The sequence below is a fragment of the Hevea brasiliensis genome, chromosome 6 (genome assembly GCF_030052815.1).
Source record: "Hevea brasiliensis isolate MT/VB/25A 57/8 chromosome 6, ASM3005281v1, whole genome shotgun sequence".
Taxonomy (NCBI): domain Eukaryota; kingdom Viridiplantae; phylum Streptophyta; class Magnoliopsida; order Malpighiales; family Euphorbiaceae; genus Hevea; species Hevea brasiliensis.
Window position 1 is genome coordinate 90,498,368 of NC_079498.1, and position 17,830 is coordinate 90,516,197.

The 17,830-nt window shown below is 26.3% G+C and overlaps 1 long non-coding RNA gene across 1 annotated transcript; it reads left to right on the forward strand.

Moving 5' to 3' along the window:
* The first annotated feature begins 3,570 nt into the window (after positions 1 to 3,570).
* On the forward strand, positions 3,571 to 4,469 carry LOC131180986 (uncharacterized). Its single transcript, XR_009149631.1, has 2 exons — positions 3,571 to 3,642; positions 4,205 to 4,469. It is a non-coding gene; the product is annotated as an uncharacterized LOC131180986 (long non-coding RNA).
* The last annotated feature ends 13,361 nt before the right edge of the window (positions 4,470 to 17,830 follow it).

Below are 17,830 nucleotides of genomic sequence, written 5' to 3' on the forward strand. Positions count from 1 at the left end.
AACAAAAAATTAAATATAAAAATATATTTATAAGACAAATTAGTAAAAAAAAATTGACATATATATATATTATAACAAAAATTAAGAAAAAAATTAATTAGTACTAAAAATTAAAACTGTAAATAATTTACTAACAAAAATATATGAACAAAAAATAAATTGTAATGAAAAAATAAATTAAATAAAAAACATAAAAAAGAAAAAGAAAAAGAAAATGAAGAAGAAAAAGAAGATGAAGGAGAAAATGAGAAAGAAAAAGATGATGAAGAAGAAAATAGATGAGAAATAAAATTTTGATGAAGAAGAAAAATTAGAAAGAAAGATGATGAAAAGGAAAATAAATGAGGAAAAAAAAGTTAATGAAGAAGTAAAATGAGAAATAAAAAGAAAAAAGATGATGAATAAGAAAGAAAAAAGTTCGTGAAAAAGAAAAATAAGAAAGAAAAATATAATTAAGAAGAAAATAGATGAGATTAAAAATATAATAAATAAAATGAGATAAAAGAAAAGAAAGGGAGAGAGAAAAAATAAGCAGTGAGAAAATATAAGCAAATTAGCAACTGATAATTTTTTTTAAAAATTTGGATTAAAATTTTTAGAGAGAAAATTTTATAATCGATTATAATCAGTTGCTAATATCAATCGATTTCAATCGATTGTAAAAGTCAGTTACTAACGCAAACAAACAAGAAAGGAAGCATAATTTGATGCATCGCTAGATGTTAATCTTAATCTATGAATATGATTAATAAATTATCGAATATTACGTGGTTAATTTGTTTGATCTTATTTAGGATTATAATTATGTTTTTTTTTCAATATATTGGGAATTTAATGGATGACACACATAAAAGATTATTTGTGAGAAGTTAAAATGAGATTTAATCATGTAAGACTCAATTAGAAAAAAATTAATATGGAAACTTCAATGACCAAAACATAATTTTAGAGGTTCTGTTTTGGGCTGAAAAATTACGTGTATGTGGACTTAATTGAAAAGTTACTAAAATTATGAGGATTATTTATGTGATATTCAAATAGCTAAGAATTAGCTAATTAATTAATTAATTCTTTTTAAGACAAGGATTATTTATGTGATATTTTATTTTATTTTTTATTTTCTTTGAGTAGGAAATTAGAAAAATGTGTACTCGAACCAAATTTATTAAGTGAATGATATGTTTTCAACTATTAAACAAAATCAAATTAGGTTAGAAACTCTAATCTTATGATACTTAGAATTAATAGAATTCTAATTCTATTAAAGCAAGAAAAGCTCTCTATATTGATTAGATGATAAATTATATAATGAAATGGTTATCTCATATCAGTATTTGACATGGAATAGCAACCTAATAATTATTGCATATATATGTAAATATAGTTATTATTAAAAAAAAAATTACGAGGTGGTTATAAATTTTTGAGACTTACTCATGTGTATATATAAACTTACTCATATCTATATGTCCATCTACTATTAAATTATCATTTCATGCATAATATCTTACATAAAATAACGGCTTCACTAAAAAATTACTCAGATTAGATTGTAAGAGAAATAAGTTCTTAAATTAGATCGAATACTCTTATTCCATAGTGCTCTCTCCCTTTCAAAAGCAAGTTTTGAAAATTTGTATGCAAATAGTCTGTGTGAATCATATGAGATTGACGGATATCCAACTGAGATTTTTGTCTTTCAATTTACGTATTTGAAAGAAATTGTTATATTTTCTAAAGTGTGAATTAATTATGCTTTATTCATTTAAATGTGATGATGTGGGAATTAAATATTTTAAACTACTATTTCTGCTGTGTTTATTTACTAATTAATTAAAATAGTAAATAATTTAATTGGCACTAAAATTTAGTTATTTAATTGAAATTGAATTTTAGAAAAATATTTTCTAAAATTGAAAAAGGCAGTTAACTGGTAAATAAAAAATTAATTAATCTTCCTAAAGTCAATTAACGTAGTTTCATATTGATTTTACTAAAATTAATTATAGAAAATGAATTTTTTTAATTAATTAATTCCTAATTAGAAAAAGAATTAAATTGTTTACTTCACATATAATTTTAGAAAATGGTTTTGTAACACTCCAAAATTTTAAATTTTATGAGCATTTTTGGTATTTTAATTTTATTTAAATTTTAGGAATTTTTTTGAGATTTTTCGGATTTTAAAAATCGGATTCGATTTTTTGAAAATATAAACTTTGATGATTTTTAAAAATTAATTTAAAAACCACGTGGCAAAACTAAAAATATATTTGGAGTCTATGTATTTTTCTGAGTTTTCTGGAATTTTTTCAGAATTTTTGGACCTCGTTTTCGGTCCCGAGGCAGAGTAAAAATTCAAAATTTTGTATTCTGAATCGAACCGGCCGAATCGAACCGGACCGGATCGGACCGATCGAATCGGACCGGCCTTTTCCTTCTCCCTTTTTCTTTCCCCGCGCGCGTCATCCCTCTCCCTTTTCTCTCTCGTTTCTCTCTCCTCACGCCCACGGCCGGCGCCACCCCGTGAGCCGGCTGCCGCCGCCTTGACCAGCGGCCACGCCGAACGGTCGGAAAAATGCGTAACGCCCTGCGCGCGCCGCTCCAGCTTCCCCGGCCAAATCCGGCCGATCCGGCCACCAATTGGACCGGGTCTTGTGTCCAAAATCATCTACTCGGTGAGAGCTTTCCATAGACACCAAGAACGCCGAAATCCATCAAGCGGATTGTCCGATTTTTGCTCGGGAAGATTTTAGCCCATTTCGACTTTTGGGCTAGATTTCTCGAAAACCGTGAATCCCACGAGAAAACCGAGGCCACCAGCACACTCCATTTGTCGAGAGCTTCGCAACGACATAAATTTCGAATTTTTCCGACACCGTTTTTCGGTAGGTCCCACGAAACTTCGCAGTGTTTTTCCGAGCATTTAATGAGCTTAGAAAATTCTGAAAAATTTATGTACTAACCCCCGTGTTATGGGCTTCGTGTAGGTATCCTCGATTCGCAGAAATTCGGCGATTGGCAAATTTCTCGCAAATTTCGGAAATGTTCTGGGAAAAGTCTCGAATTGGACCGAGGTTTTAGCTAGCCCCCATTGTCGACCCCGAGTGCGTTCCCGAAGTCGGAATCGGCAAAGGTAAACCCGAACCTTGCTTTTTCGTAATTTTCTAGTGCTTAAATAGGATTAAAAATCCATAAAATATTCGTGGTAGCTTAGAAAATTACGATTCTTTTTGCAATAGCTTAGTAATATTGCTAAGTACCGCGGGGCAAAGTTTTATAATTTTTAGAGCTTATTTGGGCAGTTTTTGCAAAAATGGTCAATTATAGGGACTAAATTGAAATTTTACATATTGTGATGGATAATTGATTTGATGGGCCCAGGAGGGGCTGTGTGATGTGATTGAGTTGTGGATATATGGATTGTGAGTATAGAAGTGTGTTTTGAGCCCTTTTGCAGGTTGGGTAGGTCCTAGGTATAGGGGGGACTCTGCCGGATTTTCAGCACGATTTAGGATGTAATTGGTCTTTTCTTTGTTTGTATTGAGTCAGATTGTATTAAATAAATGTAATATGATTGTCAGGTGAGCCGGGACAGCCTTCTTCCTCCGCCCAGCCGCCACAGTGATTGTCGTCAAGTCTGTGAGTAGAATATTAATTTTAATTGTAATTTCGATATTATTATATGTTCAGCATGCCCATGCATCACTTATATGCATATATTTATGTAGTTAAACTCTAGGCACGATTTTTGATGCATTGATAAATGTTAAAGTGCCATGTATGTTGTTGTGGTAATTTGGAGCAGTGTGCGTGCGTTGGCGTGCGTGTGATGTGGTGTGGACTATGGATAGGACGGGTAGACACGGCTTGAGTTCTTTGCTGGACCCGGTCCTTGGGTAGACACGGCTTGAGTTCTTCTGGGACCCGATTTGGTATTTAAGTGGAAGTCCGAAATGAGTTCTTGGCACTGAGTTGGATTTAAGAGAGCTGTTTAGAGGATCAGCTCCCATATATTATGATTGATGTTACAGGGTGCGTGAGTGCTCCAAATTACCTTTTTGATGTTATGATGTGAAAATGATGTGGATGTTGCATTTCACTCTACAGGGTGCATTAGATTTAGATAGTTATAGAGATTATGGTTAAAATTGATATTTTACTCTCTGAGTCGAACGCTCACTCCTGTTCAATATTTTTCCAGGCCACAGGAGGATATTTTTGAGGTTAACCTGCTCCCTTTCCTCGCAGGTTGTTTATCAATGTTTGTGTAATTTTATTAACTCCTAGAATTTTCGCATGTGTTAGAAGTATTTATTTGATTATGGTCTGTAATATTATTATCATGTTGGACCTGTAAACGTATAATGATATGCATGTTTGATGGATTGGATGAGGGAGCTGAGCTCCCATTTATTATTATGTTGATGAGTATGTGGAGGGTGAGCTGAGCTCCCCAATTGACTATATATTGTGTTTACAGTCGTGAGTCGAAAACTCCCGCTGGTAAGTCCATTTTATGGCCGGACTCTGTCCGTTTGTTTTCTTGAAATTGGGCCCAAATGGGCCTTAGAGTTGGGTAAATGAATAGTTAAGGCTTACTACGGGCCTCGGGGGCTTTAGGCTGGCCCAGGTCCTAGTGCCGGTCCGGCCCATAGGTTGGGTCGTGACAGGTTTTCTTAATTATATTATTTAATCATATGATGATTATTGGAAGAGAATAAATTTCATATAATATTTCTAAATATTATAAATATTAATTTGGCACATAAAGTCGATTATAAATAAATGAAGCAATATATATTATGCATTTAAATTAGTTTATTATGCATGATGAATGAATATGGGTATTTCATTAAAAAAAAATATTTGTAACTGATCGAATCGATTGTTAATCTATTAAAATGGATTGATTGATTTAAAAATCGATTTAATCGATTACAATAAGGCTGATTGCTAAATTGATTAGCAATCAACTGATAAATTAATTGATATTACCAACATATTAAATAATTGAAAATCAATTGCAAATAGTAATTAAAAATCAAATCGGTTGCTAAAATAATCAAATTTAAAAAAAATAAAATTCAATTAAAATTATCAAATGCTAATAGCAATTGTTTTAGTAATCAAAATCGGTTGTTAATAGTAATCAATACACAATCGATTAAAAAAATTGTCTTTAGTTTGGTAATTTTACTATCATTTTGTAAGTCCATTGCTATTTACAGCAGATTATCGATTGTTAATTTAAACAAAAAAATTAAATTTCTAAATAGCAAATAAAAATTCTTATAAAAAAGTATTTTAAAAATTACTAAAATAATAATTTATTAATGAAAAATTAGTACTACAAAATTAATATAAAAAATATTATCAAAAAAATTATTAATAATAATTATTAATCAAAATAATAAAAAAATAAATATAAAAATATATTTATAAGACAAATTAGTAAAAAAAAAAGGCATATATATATATATAACAAAAAAATTAAGAAAAAAATTAATTAGTATTAAAAATTAGAACTATAAATAATTTACTAACAATAAATTTATGAAAAAAAATATTATAATAAAAAATAAATAACAAAAGAGATAAAAAGAAAAAGAAGATGAAGAAGAAATTAAATGAGAAAGAAAAAGAAGATAAAGAAGAAGAATGGGAAAGAAAAAGATAAAAAAGTAAAAAATAAATGAGAAAGAAAAATATAATAAAGAGGAAAATAGATAAGAAAGAAAAAGTTTATAAAAATAATAAAAAAAGATAATTAAAAAGAAAATAGATAAAAAGAAAAAACTGATTAAGAAAAGAGATTAGAAATAAAAAGATGATAAATAAAATAAAAGGAGAAAAAATAATGAAAAAAAGAGAGAAAAAAATAATTAGTGGGGAAAAAAATGAACTCTGATTCACATAAGTAAATTAGTAATTAATTTTAGCAATCGATTATTAGTTGTTAATTTATTTTAAAAATTGGACAGAAATTTTTGGAGAGAAAATTTTACAACAAATTCCAATCGATTAATAATGGTAACTTATTTCAATCAATTGCAAAAGTTGGTTGCTGTTAGCAACCAATTCACAAATCGGTTACAAATCAAAGAAAAAAAAATGGATGAAAATTTTGCAACCAATTCTTTATGGATTGTTAATAGCAACCGATTTCATTCAGTTGTAAAAGTTGATTACTGTTAACAATCAATTCAAAAATCAATTGTAAATAAAAAAAAAATGAGCAAAAAATTTTAGGGAAAAAATTTAGTAACCGATTATCGATTGCTACTAATAATCGATTTAAGTTGGTTGCAAAAATTGATTGCTAACTAATTCACAAATCAATTCTTATTAGTAACTGATTTTTGCAACTGATTTAAACCGGTTACTAGTAGTAACTGATTTTTACAACTGATTATAAATCGGTTGCTAAATTTGAGAGCTAATTAAAATAACTTTTTAATTTAGTAACCGTTTTTAGCAAATGATATTTAAATCGATTATTAATCGTATATTTAATATTTTTCTAATAACGATTAGTAATGAATTTAACAATCAACAATAAATCAGTTGTAGTAACTAATTTTTGAATCGATTACTAAAGTTTTAAAAATCAACTATTTTATTAAAAAAAACTGAAATCACAAATCAACTATAAAATTGATTGCTAATAGCAAATGATTTTAGTGGGTTACAAAAGTTCAGTCGCAAAATTTATTATTTTTTTATAGTGTTTAAAAAACCAACATAATTAGATTTTATAGTTGAATATATATGTAATTTTATTCAAAATAGGGAATGTAAATCTCCATCTCCCTCTTTTATTCTAGGTTGTAAAATTTCCCTCCCATCTCATCTCTCTCTCTCTCTCTATCTGCTATATAAAATTGTTGCATACGAATTTCAGGAACCATGAAAAAAAAAAGTAGAGGACCCACAAAAGAAATTGCAATGACTGTTAGAGAAAGCTATTGATGGCAAATTAAAAGATATATTATTCATTTAATAGATTTAAATAATTTTTTAATTCTCCTTAAAAAAGAAAAAAAAAAAGCTATTGGCATTAATGCTGACAATTTATCTCTAAGATTGTGTCATGGGAGCCAATGTGCACCATTAGATATGGAGAGGTGGGCAAAAGTACCCAAATTAGATGAGGAGAAGATTGTTGCACTTAAGCATCATTTAAACTAAGCTACAAACCATATTTCTACCCATAGATGCCACTTTCACCTATAATAATAATAATAATAATTAATTGTGTATTTAGGCAGAATTCCAATTTAGTGAGTAAAAGATTTGTTGAAAAAGCAATGCATTCAACTATTGGTGATATGCTAAGGAGTTTGGCATGCTACATTATTTAAGCATTACACAGTTTTTTTATATAAAAAAATATTATAAATATAAATATATCCTATATGTTACTTTGGCCTTCCCCAAATTTATAATCTATCTCCATCATTGCCCACGTTATATTGAGATATCACAGTTAATGCTTGGAAGAAAATTGTTGAATATTTTAGCATAAAAAAATTTCTGGTTATTTTTGTTATTAATTTGTTTTTTTTTTAATCAGATTTTTTTATATTTAATTTATAATTCATAATTTTCTTAGAAATTTGTGACTATCCCTTCAATAATATTTTTTTCAAGAATCGAATGCTACTATTTTAGTTAAATTTCTTTTTCATCAAATTTATGATTTCGTTTAAAAAAAAAAAGAAATTAAAGAGTGTTTCAGTCAAATTTGTGCTATTAACCTAATAATTGCAGCTTGGCTCTAAAGGAACTACTTTTTATTCTCTCTTTATTAGTAGTGATTTAAGGTTTATTAAAATATTTTCTTTGCGTGGGAAAATGTTCTCGAGATTCCTTTCTCTTCAATTGCAAGAGGAAAAGCGTGAAGGAGAAGGTGTTGGGATGACAGCTTTTATATATATATATATATATAGTGGTTAGTGTGAAATCAGGATATTACAACTCAACAATATATTCAAGCACAAGTAGAAAGCATCACGGCAAAGATGCAATAGGAGATCTGGCCTGAGATTGAGGATGAGATGCAAGACAAGCTCTTAGCCTCTTACCCCAATTATTTTTTAAATAATAATTTAATATAATTATTTAAATATGAACTAAATAATATAATTTTATATAATTATTTAAAGTCCAATTTTCTCTCTATACTTATTGAAGAGGTTCAATTTAACATATTTTTAATTTTTAGTTTAATTTAATCAAAAAATTTCAATTTATATCAAATTTAACTCAAATTTGAGAAATGTCTTTGATGTGTAAGTTGCTTTTTTTTTTTTTAAATTTTTTAATATTTTTAAAATTAATTATTTTTTTAATATTAATTGTTTAGTTAATTATTTTTAATCTTAATTATTAACTATAATTAGTTATTTTTATATTTTACTTTTTTAATATTAATTAATAATATAAAAAAAATAATATATTTATATTTTTAGTTTTATTTAATTATAATTTTCTAATTTTAAATTAAAAGCATGAAATACAAAAATTATTTTTTTTTTATTTAAATAATTAAAATTAATCATAGCAATAATTTTTTATTTTAATTAATTATATGAAAATATAAAGATATTTTTTTATATTTTCAATTTAATTAATAATATTGAATAACAAAAATAATATTTTTATTTTTTACTTAAATAATTATACAATATAAAAATAATATTTTAATATTAAAAAATAATTAAATATTAAAAAATAACACATATTAATCAATTGGGCTAATTTCAGTATAAATCAAAATTTATGAGTTAAATTAAATTAAAAATTAAAAATTGACTAAATTGAACCTCTTCAATAAGTACAATGGGCAAATTGACCATTGTTCCTTATTTAAATATAAAATTTAAATATAAAGATTATTTCACCAATAAAATATAATTTTATATACTAAGTTATTTCAAATTAAAAAGCAATTAATTATAAGGATTAACATTTGTTAATGAAATTTAAATTTAAAAACCAATTATAATTAAAAACAAATCAAAGAATAAAATATGAATTTTGTATACTTTAGAGACTCAATTGTAAATTACACTTTTATTACGATAATTTTTATCTTTTTGACAGCAAAATCTGTTGTTTACAAATCCATATAAAATAAGCAAGTTCAATTTTTTTTTGTCTAATTTTATTTAAAAATTTTAATTTAAACTCAAATTATTTTAAAAATAAAAAAATTAAACTTCTTATTTTTTAAATTAACTCAAGAAATTAATAAATTTAATTTCAAAATTAATAAATTAAACTTCTTGATTTTTTTTATTTAAATCAAGAAATTTAATCTATAAATTTTAATTTTTGAGTTAAATTAAGTTTAAATTGAAAATTTTAAATTATTTTAAATAAAAAATTAAAAATAAATTAAATTGAAATTTGGTTTTATTTATTTATTATTATTTCAAAATTTAAAGAATGACGTACGGGGGTAGGGTTATCATTGAGAAGGTGGGATGGTCTGGTCTTAATATTGATCATTATCATCATCACAACAACTTTGCTTTGTTTCGTTTCATATTTGTCCCTGTTTGCGCAGCAGCCATATGTACGATTCTTATACTCATTTGAATCCAACCTTTATTTTATAATATTATTACACGTTCAACCATATGATGGGGCTTCAAATTCCATGATTCTCTGCTTCTGTATCTTAGGCTGCTTAATTATAATAAATAAATAAATAAATAAATAAATAAATAATTAATTAATTAGGTATTGGATCCACTTCGTAGTGGAGAAACACTTCACAGACATTAACATTAATTAATTTTTTTTTTAATTTTTCTATATATAATATTATATGTTATTATGTATGCTTGCATATGAAGCATGTAATTGTAGTATTAATTAATTAACACTTCAACTACTTTATTTTTTTTTTACATATTAATTAATCTGCAAATTCTGAGAGACCAATTTGAGCTAAATAAATATATAATTCTTAGTACTATTTTCTCTGTGAACTTCATTATTATGAGCATCTCAAATTGTGCTATTTATACAGAATTTGTCTACTTAGATCTAATTTATAATAATTATATAGATTTCATTTATGGGGAAAATTTGATTTAGTTCATTTTTAATTAGAATAATTTTTCTAATTATTTAGACTTTTAATAAATAAAAAATAATAATTTTCAGTATTTTATAAATAAAATCAAAAAATATTTTATTTAATCCTTGTATTTATTGAGAAAATTTAATTTAGTTCATTTTTAACTTTTTATTTAAATTATTTTTAAATTTTTAATTTAAGCTCAATTTAACTTAAAAATTAAAATTTATGAACTAAATTTCTTGATTTTTTTAATTTAAATAAAAAATCAAGATGTTTAATTTTTTAATTTTGAAACTAAATTTCTTGATTTAATCCTCAAAATTAGGAAGATCAATTTTTTAATTTTCTTTATTTTTATGTTAAATTAAACTTAAATTAAAATTTTAAGATTAAATTGAACAAAAAATTAAAAATTAAACTTTACCGAGTACAAAAGTGTAATTTAACTTTAAGTTTAAATAAAATAGGCTAAATCTAAAGTCCAAGGTGCATAGTAGCTAGGGACATATCTATTTAAATGCATGCATGGTAATTAAGTGTGGAGTTGAAAGCAATTCTAGGATGTCCCCCCTAATAATTAATTAATGAACAAGAAGCCCAGTTTACTTAATTAATTAATTAAATGATGCCGTAAGCAAAAAGAAAATGAGCCTCTTTTAATTACAAAGGCATAAATTTCAAATGAAGTTGTAGAACATGTGTCTTGTTTAGATTCATTGTTATTCATGTGTTTCTATGCAGTCTTAATTTCTAGGCTGCTTTCTGAATGAATAATCTATTATTTGATTATTCAATTATTGTTTTTTTTTTTTGAAATTGAAAAATTAAATAATTTGGTAAAGAAATACAAGTTCTTTAATTTGAAAAATCATTTCAAAGTCATCCGTTCAAATTGGACAGCATCGATAAGCTTTTGGACCGTAACACTTGTTATTGAAAAGACAATAAACAGATACATATAGCTTTCAATGCTTTCCATGCATGATGGTTCTCTTCTCTTTATTTCCAGTCTCCACAAAAGAAAGAAAGAAAAGAAAGAAAGAAAGAAAAAGAAAGGTGTGATTTTGTATGGGTATGGGAGGGTGACCACTGACCACCCATGTCACTCGAGAGAGGGATCAATGTTTAGATTATAGCTGATTTCAAGAATGGAGACCGACACTCATGTGAAGAATTGTCTTTGGAGAGAGAGAGAGAGAGAGCGTAGTACATAGTCTCTCTCTAATCTCTAGTCCCATGCCATATGCTTTTCTTTATTTATTTTTTTTTAAAAAGTTAATAAGGCCTAATTTGATACGAAAAGCCAGTTTAAAGAGATTGTAACGCTCTTATTTTATATCTGATCGATATGCAACAACACACTATTAATTCTCCTTACGTTCAGACATTAAATATTTAATACTTTTATCTTATATTCGATCAATATGTGATAACGTATCCCCTTATGTTTAAGCGTAAACATTTAGAACGTAAAGTTTATGGGAACTGAAAATTTATAAATGGTTAATATTAAAAAAAAGGCCGAATTGATTCATACTAAAATAAAGATTTATTCTAATACCATATAATAAACTCGACTTAATTAAACTTTTAAAAGTTGTTTGATATGAGATCAACCAGAAGTTAAATATTAATTAGAATAATAATCACTCTTTTTAGAGATTAAAACTTCATAATGATAATATTTAATATTTGATTTTTTAAACTTTTAACCAAATACATTAGTGTTAAAAGAATTGCTCAAGTCTTTTTAGGAATTTTACCTTATACCGATGTGGACAACAACCCTTTTTTTTTTTTTTTCAATGCTTTCACAAGAATGAAAGAAATAAAGAAAAAAAATAAAGGAAGAAAGAAAGAAAATGGTTTGAGTGCTTCCCGTGCAACTTTGACCCTTCTTGTTAATAGAAGAACAACATCATCCTTAATTTCTTTATCTTTTCGTTTTTATAATAATGTTTATAAATTGTTGATTACACTTTTCCATATTTGACTTTGTTTCTTGTTTCCATGAAGCTCACTTCCAATATGAATATGATGACTGTTCATCACTTCTACCATGACTCTGACACTTCCTTTCTTTATTTTTTATTTTTTTTTTTCTGTGCATCGTGTGTGAGAGAGTATGTTATGAGCATCTTGTTCTTTTTAAATCTAATTATAATTACGTTTGAGTTTAACAGTGAATTAATTGTGTACTTAATTAATTTTGTATAATTAAAAATTATGTTTTGAGCAAACCCAGTTATTATTTTAACAGATTTTCAAAATTTTTAGAATTTTTTATTTAGCAAAGGATGGATTCATCACTGGAGACAAACAACAAGAAATTAAAGCAAGGCCTTGGATCCAACATTTTCTTTTCTTAAATTTCATAATTATTAATTGTGTAATCGAATAATGAAATGGGTAGTGCTCGTCAAAGCAAGCGAATATGTTGAGTTTGGTCATTTTCATACTTTGGAGTTGCATTTGCCCATTTCCTTTCGGCTTCCTACAAACGATGAAGCCAATGGAATAACTTATTCAGAGCCGATCTATTATATTCCTAATATGAGAATTTTATCTATTTAATATATTATTTTTTATTTAAAAATTATAATTTTATAAAAATTTAATTTAATTAACTTTTTAATTTATTTTAATATTCAAAATGAAAGAATTTAATTTTTTAATTTAAAAAATAATTCATTTTAAAAAAAATAAAATCAATGCATCATTTATATGATAAATCTTTGTCAACTATCTTCTTTTCTACAAAATTTTGGAATTAATTTTTTTTAAGTACGTGAAATATTATGCTCAAACTTGGTATTTAGGTAAAACCCTTTTAATAAAAATAATTCTAGAATTCAAACCCCCTAATCTTATAGGTAAAATCTGCTTAAAAATCAGCTTCACACGATTAATTCAACCATTTCTTGGTTTATTTTCTAGCTTTTGAATTGCCTTTTTCTCCACCAAAATTACTTCTTTTCTTTGTTCTATTACAACCAAAAACCAGTTAGAAAAATTCTTTTCTTTTTTTCGCATGGTTTCTTGTATTGAAAATATTATATAACTTTAATGAAAGAGAAAAATAACTTGAATAACTGCAAAATAGCACATTGCATTCTCATTGAAGTTTAAATAAATAATTTTTTTTAAAAATTTATTTGATTTGACATTAAATTTATAAATATAGCAAAAATAAATTTAAAAAATTAATTATTTTTTCATGATTAAAGTCTAGGGTACATTGAGTTTTTTTTTCCTTCCCTTTCGGAAAATTTTTTGTTTTGTCATTAATTCCAAAATAAATTCAACATCCTTTTGTTATTCTTAGCTCTTTCTTCTGTTAATTTTCTTTTAAATTAAATATAATACCTTATAATTGTGTTGTATACAATATAATAAAAATCAATTATAAATATAATAGAATAAAAATTGAACAATATAAATTTAAGTATCACCAATAAAATTTCTAATGGTGCTTGTCCAATTGTTCATAATTATTTCCACACTCAATTTAAATTTTTATTATGAATAATTTAGAGGTAAAAATGCTATAATTAATGTTGGGCTTGGTGACATGCGACTGAGATGGGCTTGAGCTTTTGTAGCCTAGACTTGGAAAAACAAGGATTGGGCCTTTCATAAATTAATCAATCTTAGTATTTTCATGCATATGCAACTTCTATTTGTGAATTAAACCATACAATAAATCTATTAAATTACCCATGGTACTTTTTTTGGTTAAAATCCCACCAAAATTATTTACTAAATATTAATACTTCTACCTCTTTGCTTTAATTATTAATTTAACATTTATAATTGTTACACTCATTTTTTTTTATTGAAAGTATGGGATGAAGAATTAGGAAATTATAAATTTAAAACAACTAATTAATAAATTAAATTTTTTATTTTCTGTGCAATATAAAGAATATATATATATATATATATATATATATATATATATTTTTTTTTTTTCTAATCAATGGTTGAGAGCTTTCGTTGGCATTTGTTCACATGCATTCTCAAAAAGTTGAAATGATAGTTCCTTTGTTTAAGTGAGTGTCTAATAAGGATGAAAGAATGGTTAGGGAAGTTATGTTGAGACAGCGGATATAGAATAGACTTTAAAGTGTGATAAATCATTATTTTTAAGATATTAATTACTCTCACTAGATTGCTGTAAAGTTATGACAATATACCTCTGGAATACAGTAAAGCCAGAAATCTGTAAATAATAACTTCTAAAGATTTTCTTTAAGAACTTTTTATGAACTTGATTTAGAGAGACAAGAGGAGAAGAAGAAATAGAAGAATTATATATGATTTGAATAACACATCCATATTTATAGAGAATAAAAAATCATGACACAATTCTAGACAAACACATCTGTCTATTTTTAACAGATAAGACTATTTGTTTTAAATCTGTACATTTTCTAATAAATGTGACTATTTATGTGTAATAGATATGTCTGTTTATAATAGATACATTTGTTGTGGCATATCTTCTAACAGTGCTAACTATTTATGTATAATAGGCATGTCTGTTTATTAACAGATATATTTATTTGTTAATAAACACATCTATTAATAATTTAATTTTTATATTAAAATAAAAAAATTATTTTATTTCATACACATACGTGCCAAGTGCCATCATAGAATAATATATATTTATTTAAATATATATAATTCTATATATTTCAATTTCTTTTCACTTCTTCTCTTTCTTGTATTTTAATAATGTGAGAATTTTTTTCTCTTTTTACTATCTAACATACAAGCTATTTATAACAAGTTACAAATATGATATTAAGATAGCTACTATCGCCACCTCAATAGATGGAGCTTGCATTGATGTAGTGCTGCATATATGCAGACCTTATATCTATGCCATCATATAGGATGACATGTGAGAGATACAAAAATTGAAGGAGCAGTTATTAGATAGGGTTTACCAATTTAGTACATTTCCTTGGTGTGCTCCAATTCTAAGGATTAGTCTTTGAGTTGAGTATGAACAAGAAAGTGACAGAAAGTGACCATAAAGGATGAATACCTAGCTATGAGTTCACAAAAGGGCATACCTTTCTAACGATATGTTCTGTTTACTTGTGGAAAATGATTTTCTGTTTTTCATTTTTCATTTTTTAAGAAAACATTAGTTCTTACTTTCTATGGAAAACAATAGAAAATATAGAAAATGTATGCATGTAAATAATAGAAAATAATTTTTAATTCAAAAAAATAAAAAAAATTATTAATATCTTTTATAATTAAAAAATAGATCATTGTAAAATATATTTAAGCACTTATTTTATTTTTAATTTTTTAATATGTGTTATTCATTTATTTTACGATTACATGATTAATTTTTTATCATTAAATAAATATTTCTAAATAATCATTCTATTTTAGTTATAAAAAGGGTATAGTACAATTTTGGTTATAATAAGTCTTTGTTTTTTGTTTGGAAAATAGTTGAAATACAAAATTTTTGTTATAAAGAAAAACAATGAGAAAAAAAATTCTAAATTTTGGCTAAATTTAAAAAAATTGGTTTTCTAGTTTTCCATTTGGAAAACTGGTACATGTGAACATGAAATTCTGTTTTCAGTTTTCTTAGAAAACTTTTCCAAAACATACTACCTTAGTTTTCCATAAGTAAACAAGCCCTTAGTTTTCTAGTTCTCCATTTAGAAAATTGGTATTGTCACACCTTACCCCTCTGTAAGGTATAACATGATCCTGTAGAATACCTAATGAACTACCGAATTTCATTTACCGATAACTCATTAAGTACTCTATAAGGGATTTTAAAACCATTTTCTTACTTTTTGGAAGTGGTGAGCATTTTCTTACTTTTAATAGAAGTTTAAAAGCTAGTTAAAATTTTTGTTCATTTTTATTTGTCTGTAAACGTCTGTATTTTAAGAAAACAGTTCTTCAAAAACCTGTGAAAACACTTCCTATAATTCTTTTCATCAAAATCCATCACTACTACAACACAATCAACACAATTTTTTTTTCTCAAACTCCAAAATTTCAAACAATTCTCAATTCAAATGTCATCCAAAATAATACTCAATAATTTAATTCATTTTTCATTAAAGTAAAAACAATTTACATTCATCAACCACACTTTACATTAGCAATTCCCAAAATAATATTATTACAAACTCTATACAACTGCTCATGACTAGTTTATATATGTACATACATACATTTACATACATCAAAATAAGTATTACAATTAGGGTATAAAATATACCCGACAGAACTTCAGGGACGTAGCTCCAAAATCTTCAGCAGCTCACTCTGCTGCTCCTCTAGTATCTATATATGCGATAGCAATAACAGCCATCGCTGTGTACTATGACTCAGTGGTGCACAACATACTAAAATAACAGTTTATGCATAATTCAAATCACATTTATTTAAATATTGAACTGAATATGAAAAATAGATACAAAACACAATTTTACAATTTTAGTCAAAACAGTTTCAAAACAGATTTCATAAAAATACACAGTTATATCAAGCCATTCAGAACAATATTTATTTCAATAACCGGACGCTTATAAGAAATCACAAGGCTAGCTAGCTCAAACTATGGGTACTCATTCAAATTTATTCTTCTACTAACACACACTTCAACACTTCAGCCAGAGAATGAATCAAAATTCAAAATTATTTCCTTCCACTAGTCATGCTAGTGAGGTATTCAAATATATGGTCATGACACTGTGGTTTCAAAACTGCCTTAGCAATTTACTAAACATTTATTGCCATTTCAAACATATACAAGTAAACTTTCAACAATTTAAGTCAAAAGCATATTGTTCCTTTCAATCACAATTTTCAATACAATTAAGTCATAATTCATTTCACACAAATTGCAAAAGAAAATTTAAAGACAATTTTTATGTTGTGCACAAACCTTATGCGAGTCGCCTCTTGGCCTTGACTCGATGCCTCGGGTTCTTTCCCGGTATTCTTTTCAACTGAAACACATAATTTCACAATTTTTCAGTATCATAATTTATCATAAATCCAAAAATAAATTCAAATCTATTTATACCTAGCTTAATATGCTAAACTTGATGTTCATTAAAATTTACACTTCGGGGTTGCTATTCACGATACTATTCAAGTCAATTTGTTGACTTTCTAATGCTTAATAGGTATGGGAATTTCAATTTCACCCACATACCACATTTTGGTTACCTAATTTGTTAGTTTTGGTTGTTTTCTCAAACTTTAAGTTTCTTAGGTGAAACTTCCAAAATTTCAGATTTGGTGCCCTGTTTTGCACTATTCCATTGGTCAAGTTGCTGTAGTAATTTGACTAAGTTTTCTTCATAGAAGTTGTTCCTTATTGTCTTAACTTTATTTCCCTTTTTGAATCACTCCATTTGAACATGGTTGGCCAGACTTGGTGTTACCCAGAATTCTGGGCATTTCCTAGATTTTGGCAATTTTTGTGGGTTGATTGCAGGTGAGTTTTAGGATAGGTTATGATCACAATTTGAGTTTGTTTTCTTCATAAAAGTTGTAGGGCTATGTCTCAGCTTTCTATCGGTATAAAATTCAGGTCATTTGAACCTTCCTAGACCAAGTTATGGTTATTTACGTAACTATTATTCATTTGGTCATTTTTGTACAGGGCAGTGTGCCCAATTCCAGATTTGGTCTAATTGTTCACTAAGTTATGGTCACTTTTTGGGCATGATTCCT